Here is a 7,382-nt window from a genome sequence, read left to right as displayed (position 1 = left end):
TATCTGTTTGATTGTTTGTAGTATTTTGCTATTCATTTCCTGAACAAAAGAGTACCAAATCGAAAAGCTTTTGACTATATCAAAAGCGAAGTAGAGGGCAGCTACTCCAGCTCATTTCTGAGCAAGTTCATGATTTGAAGAGCTGATATACAAAGATCCTTGTAAGCTCTTTGTGATAGCTTTTCATCCTCTTAATCATCCCTTAGCTTGTACTTGACCTATAGCTTTTTATTTCAGCAAAAACAGTGAATTTTTGAGCTTTTTATGACCCGGAAATCCTTGTAAACGCAACTCTCGTGTCTCAGTGCAGGCTGCCCAAAGGCAGTCTGCATTTCAGCGCAGGTACTCCCTTCGGGAACTGCGCTGAAAGTCAGTTTGACAGACCAGAGCCTGCGCTGGACCAGTTAGCCAGTGTCTTGCTGAGGTTTCCTACTGAGTCTTGGCCCTGTTTTCACTATTGTTTTGCTGCTGATTGCTTGTCATTTGTACTTGCTGTAAACCAACTTTCCTTGACATTATTCTGCCTCAGTTGTGTGATGAAACCGTGATTTTTCTTTCAGTATTTCTTGTTTCAGTTACAGTTTCCCATTGTGAAAAGCAAACCAGTATAGCTGTGGCCTCTTAGATCCTGAACTGTAAAAGTGTCTTTGTGATCTTAAGAGCTAGTTTTATTACTGTTCATGGCTGTTTGAGTTTGTTTGTTTTTCATTTTATGGTTTGAATTCATACATTTTTAGTGTTGAAACAAGTACCTGTAAGGCGTCTTTTGATTTTAGACAAAACTTGTTTGTTTACGCTTCAAATTGAATTCGAAAATCATACGATAGTTTCCTTTTGTCTTACATCAACATTAAGGGAAAAGAAAAGAAATACATGCATCTTGCATTTGCATTTTTGATAAGTTTGCGTGATTGATCTAGGAGAAAGTGCATTAGTTTGTGCTTTGTGCTCTGTGTGGAAAGATTATGTTTTTCTCTCCCCTCAGTAGTTAGGATTTTCAAAGCTAAAAAGATTGTAAAGCTTGCTTATCATTTTAGCTGCATTTAGGAATTTGTACCAATACATCTCGTGGTGATCCTGAAAGACAAACTGCTAAACAAGATCAACTTAAAATATATTGAATGAATCTAAAAACGCTTTGTAACATAACGCTCACAATAGAGGTCTAGGTAGAGACGTGTTCCAGCGTCGTTAAACGTAGTGACTGTCGATCTCTACGAAGGTGGGTGATTCCTCCTGAGGGACGATAGCACTAATACGGACTTGTGCTCCCGCGTACCGTCGCGTATATTGGGAGACCCCTATAGGCATTTATCCTTTATCCTTAGGAAGCCGTGTCGGCCGCCCTACTGATCGCGATGTAGTGAACACAACATTCACGAAGATCGACCACCCGTACCGTAAAACGTATTCTGTGGTTTCGCGAAAGGTTTGGCACACCCTCTGCCTAGATCTCCAGAGCAGTTTCTTTTGGCCTTTTTCAAACTCTATAACTGAAAAAGTCCGACCGAGCATTTGTCACTTCGGGCTCGTTAATACATCGAAGGCGACTAGAGTCATCTTTAGCTTTTTCTCGACTCTTAAAACATGAAAAAGAAAAGTTGTGTCTAAAAGCGTCTAATAAAATTCATTCAATACGGAAACATAATTCCCCTTTTGGTATTTTAGTTGATCAAGTAATCCGCAACCGTGGAGGAAAGTCAATTAAAACTCCGTCGTTCGAGGAGACTCGCGAGTCAACCGTCTTTGTCTCCGGAATCGAGAGTAGTACGGACGAAGCGAACTCGCTTGACCGGGTCAAAATCTCCCATTAAAGTTAGAACAACAATTCCAACAACATCTGAGGTTCTGGTCACTCCTAATATTTCTGGAATCCCTGCCTCTATTGAAGAAGTTCAACAGCAACAGAGGGACAGTTGTACTGATCCTAGTCTGAGGACAAGTACTTGCATAACTGAACCAGTTCCATCTGAAACCGGTTCACAGAGTCTTGTTGCTCAAACAACTGTCGCTGTCGAAGCAACCCCTTCTTCGGCACCAGAAATCTTTTACGGACCTGACGGTCTTCCTCTTCCTCCTGGTCTGATTGCAATGGAAGAAATCGTAGAGGACCAGCAAGCAAATACTCCAACTCATTTTGGAGTAGGCGCCACTCTTTTTCCTTCTGCATCAGAAGTTTGTCCATCGCCACTGGAAGTTCCTGTAGAATCGTTAGGCAGTTTATTGGATAGACTTAAAATGTCTGAGCAACCGTCGACATCTAGCACTGTGCCAAATGACACAGCGACAGCAGAAACTCCTGCTGTCACTCCAACGATGTTTGCCGGCATACCAGCTGTCCCGACTAGCTCTCATCAGCTAGAAGGAGTCCACCCAGGGACTATTACGACAACTTGGTCTGTTCCAGTTTGTTCTTCCGGTATAATACCCGGTAATTCTTATGTTGAAACTAGACAAATTGATCCCTTTGGAAATCAGTTTGGGCCATCCAGTCCTCAAAGGCAATCTATACCCTTGAGTTCCGGATTGTTACCATATGGGGGGCAATATGCCCTTTCACTTCCCCTTCCGGGGGGATACCCATACGGCAGTTTTCAACAACATTCAGGTTTGACTGAAATAACGACGAGTGGTTGGGTACCTATGTTACCCCAACAACCAAGAGTTGTATATTCCATGCAACAGTGTGTACCTATGTCTAGTATCCCGACGACGCCAGCAATTGTAACCGTGTCGCAAGTTCAATCGATGCCTGTTGTATGTCAACCCCAAGTTGTAATGCAACAGCCCATTGAACCTGCAACACAACCACAATCGCCAACTGTCGGGACAACACAGACACAAACGGGAACCATAACCCCACATCTTGGTCCGTCGGTTAGTATCGCCTAGCAAAACATGGCTTCGCAACCATGGATGGTGCAATACCAACAACCTCAGTTTCAACAGGTGTACCAGGGATCTGAACAACAGATCTTTGCGAATAGTGGGCAACCCTATATTCAGAGCGGGTTAAATCAACCACTTTACAGTGGCCAAGCCCACCAGCCATATCAGTCATATCAACATCAGTTGCATTATGCTGGTATGCAAAGGCCTACTGCTCAGGCGATTCCATCGTATCCTGGGTATGCCTCGCCAAACCTGAATCAGCAGTTGCCATTCGTGGCAACTCTAGAATTACCAGATTTACATCGATTGACGAACGATCCAATCGCCTATGCCCATTGGTGGCCAGCGATTCCTCACAAACTTCCTTCGGACATTCCTAAATTCAATGGAAATCCTGGCGAAGACCCGTCGAATCATGTGATGACATTCCATCTGTGGTGTTCGTCGAATACCTTGAATGATGATTCGATAAGGCTTTGCCTTTTCCAGAGGACATTGACTGGTCCGGCGGCTAAATGGTATATTGAATTACCTAGAGCCTCTTTCGACAATTTTAGTTCCCTAGCCACGACTTTCTTAACACACTTTCAGTTACCTATAAGGTACAAAACTGGAACAGAGATCTTGACCAATTTCAAGCAGACAACGGCCACACATATATCAGATCATATACATGAGTGGCGTCGTCGTCGCAGAATGGTAAAGACCTATGTTCCAGATCAGCTATTAGCTGAGTGGTTTATAAAGTCGCTTCTTCCTGCTATAACAGAAGATGTGGCCAAGGGAGGCGTCGTAACAGAGGAGCAGGTTATTGCTCGTGCTCAATATTTGGACTTAGTATATACTCAGTCAGGCACGCTCTATGATAAGATACCTGACGCCCCCAGACCAGAATTTTCAATCCCTCCTCCTCCCGGATCGAATAGTGACTCTCATGCCGGTGATGGCGTGATTGGAACTGCAAACGCTAAGTCGACAAGGGATTCAAATAAGAAAGCCCGTAAGACTTCGAATCAAAAAGCAAATCAAGAGATTCTTGCTTCGGAGGTAAATGCTGTATCTACGGATAAAGGCAAAAACTCCAATCAACCAGGAAGCAAGAAGAAGCAGAACAAAGGGAAGAAAGAACGAAGAGAGTCATCTCCTCGAAGAACCCCTTATGGAGAAGGGAAACCACCTTCTGGGTGTCACATATGTGATGAGGATCACTGGACAACAGATTGTCCATACAAAGCTAAGTTTAAAAGATTCTTGAAGAATTCGCATACTCCTGCTGTGTTAATTGATCCATTTCCCGATCCAAGTCAAAATCTGGTTGATAGTGGAAACACTTCCGGGTGCCAAGTTCTAATGTTGTCAAGTGCTAAGCAACCAAACAATGCTTTAACTTCAACAATGAACCAAAACTATGGGAATCCACAGTTATTGAATAGCGAAGAAATAGGTCAATTAGACAGTTCGACGACAACTTCGACAGAAGTTGTACCGCTATTCGATACAAGAAGCATTCCAACGATCCATGAAGGCAGTCATCCTCTCCAATATATCGAAGGAATTTTCCTAAAAGGCCCTTCTTTAATGGGCACTTTTGCCCCGCCACCGCCAAGTAATCTTGCGGAGATGGGTGCAATGGAATATGAAACCTTCCATTTTTAAATGGGTCTAAAAGTTACGAGGACAGTTCTTGTATCATGTCAACCTCGTTAAAAAATGAAACAAGAAGTCATGAAGATAGTTCTTTTACTATGTCAACCTCATTAAAAAATGAAACAAATCCCCTTTCTCAAAGGTAAACCTTCATTCCAACCACCGAGTTGAATGCAATGAAGCTTAGGGGGCATGCACCTCGTTTGCATTATTATGCTGGGGGCATGAAAAATTAATCGAGCAGTTTTAGCAATGTTCATGCTCGTTAAAAAATAAACGCAAGATTCGAGCAGTTTTAGCAATGTTCATGCTCGTTAAAAAATAAACATAAGTTGTGAGCAATCTTTCCCTAGAGTTCAAGCTCACCCAGAAAAATGAACCGGTAAATAACCTTGGTAAAATGTAACCTTTGACTGCCATATTAAAAGCCCTTGGTCGTGTTTATATGCCATCACCTCCATCCGTTCATTTGGCCAATCGTTCACCCCCATATGAGTGTTTACCCATTTTGAGGAACATCTGCGAAGAGTGATTTCACCTGGCCATCCTTGTGACACTGCCGTGATTGGAATATTCCAACCTGTACCTGGAATCTGCTGCTACCCTGTTTATCACTCGTTCCTCAAAAGACGAGTCTTCTTTGAGCTCTTTTCACTGACTCGTAAAATATGAAAAGTTTGCCGAGTTTTGGCCTTCCAGCTCGTTAAAGCGACCGGAAAGCTATCCCTCTTTTAGACTTTAATCTTTTTGGACCTGAGGGATTATTACACAAAAAGATCGAGCGCTTGTCTTGTTCAGCTCATTAAAAGTACCGAACACCCATCCCTTCTGTATTGTTTTATACTTTTTCGGACTTAAGGGATTAGATGACGAAAAAGGAATTATGGAGTTAACTTTCTGTACCTTTTCAGACTCTCTAAAAATGAAAAGGACCGAGTTTTCCTTGTCGTTAGACTCGTTAAAATGATTAAATAGCGACAAACTTGTCTTTAGACGAGAACGAGTTTCCCTATCGCTAAGCTCGTTAAATCATAGCGATGGGCTTGCCCGAAGGGCAGGTTATAGAACAAGCATATGTTATCCTCCTTAAGCTTGACAAAAATAAAGAGGTACTGGTCAGAAATGACTGGGGAAAAATTGGGAGAACATCAAAGCTTAATGGTAGCAAGTCGCTCTTGAACATGACACTTTTCTTCCGTACCACATCGGGTTGGGTTGTTTCATTCACCGGTCTCATCACCGTGGTCTTCGCCAAACCATCCACATTTTGGGGTAATGCTACCGATCCATCGCATCAGTGTCGTTATATGTTCAAGAGAGGTCATTCTGAAAGTGTCAACCGCCGTGTCCCATCCACTGCCATACATTATCCTTCATCCATTCATGATCGCCACCCTGAATCATATGTCACAGTTTGTTTTCACCTCCACTAAAATCATTAGCTCCGTTCCGTGTCATTGATGTGGGATTCATTAAGGCCCTCCTTTGACGGATCGCTTCTTGTCGACTTCAGCTCATTATCCAAGAAGTTGATCTAGGAACAACCCCATTAGTACTTTGAAGCTTGCATGCCTCAATGGCAAGTTTCTCACTTCCGGCGACAGGTATACATCAATGACCTTCGACCAGAAGATTTTGCGTGGCGTTCGACGCCAAGTCCTTTATTCACGCCACGTGAATTGTACTGCAGTACCTTGAGGGTCATTATCATTATCGGTGATTCCTCTCGCGCTTGTTAACGGTTTTTCATCATTGACCGGTAATCAAGCGATGTCTTTCCATGTTCGACTTCAGCGAAATTCTCACATGGATCGACTTGTACTTAGAGTGAAGATCGAACGAGTTTGAAGACCCCGGATCTAGTTTCATCCATCCGGGCTGCGATACATATTCAGGAAATATAAAAGCATTTGTCATGTACATCATTGCAGCAGATGATCATCCTACTCAAAGGATGATAATTTTAGCAGAGAATTATCAGTCCACCATCAGACGATCGTCTTTTCTATGTACCAAAATGTATTTATAAAGCTGAGCATGGGAATGCCTGCCTTAGCTAGATCATGAAAACATAATGAAAAATAATGTATTGTATTGTATTGTATTACAGGGCACCTCTCAGCACTTGAATGAACTTCGGACCCTCTGGATAAAGCATTTCACCCGATAAACGGCCTCATACTTTAGGGGGCAACTGTTATAGACATTTTTGTGCCTCGCAGCATGGAGCATGAAATGTCGATAATTACAGGGATCCAAAGTCCCTAAACATGTTGTTCTTACCCCTAGAGGAACAAGGTCAGCAAACCACAGCACTTCCTATCAGTTCTCCACCTGAAAACACTCAAAAACAGGCTATTTTTGGATCATGTCAGCTGCTCCACTGAGCATCTGCGCTGAATGTCAACTGCTCCTCCTTGTACCTACGCTGAAAGTCAAAACCAATGAAGACTACCTGCGCTGGGCGAGATTGGCCAAGTGGCACAGTCATTCTGCAAGGTGTCAACTGCCCAGGAAGCTTCCAAACTGACACTTGGTTCAAGGAATTCGCCCTATGATGAGTAAGAGGTACTTGATCTCCATGTGGAAGCAAGGATCTCCAAGTGGACTCAAGAACTGAAGTTTAACTGAAGAGGGAGAGGACACAAGGCAGCTTTAGGTCAGTCTCAAGCTGACTCATCCTTTCTCCAAATATCCTATATATAGAGCTCTTCTATGAGGTCTAATGAGGCTGGAATTTTGTGCAAAGCAAGGAAGTGTTGTTGGTTTACAGTTAGAGCTATTGGGTGATTGCTTTTATAGAGGGGAAGAGGAGATTTCTTGCTGCTGGGGAGGTGCTGCTG

The sequence above is a fragment of the Pinus tabuliformis genome, chromosome 8 (genome assembly GCF_031772625.1).
Source record: "Pinus tabuliformis cultivar Carrire ecotype Pingquan chromosome 8, CPIR1, whole genome shotgun sequence".
NCBI lineage: Eukaryota > Viridiplantae > Streptophyta > Pinopsida > Pinales > Pinaceae > Pinus > Pinus tabuliformis.
Note: the sequence above shows the minus strand (reverse complement) of the source record.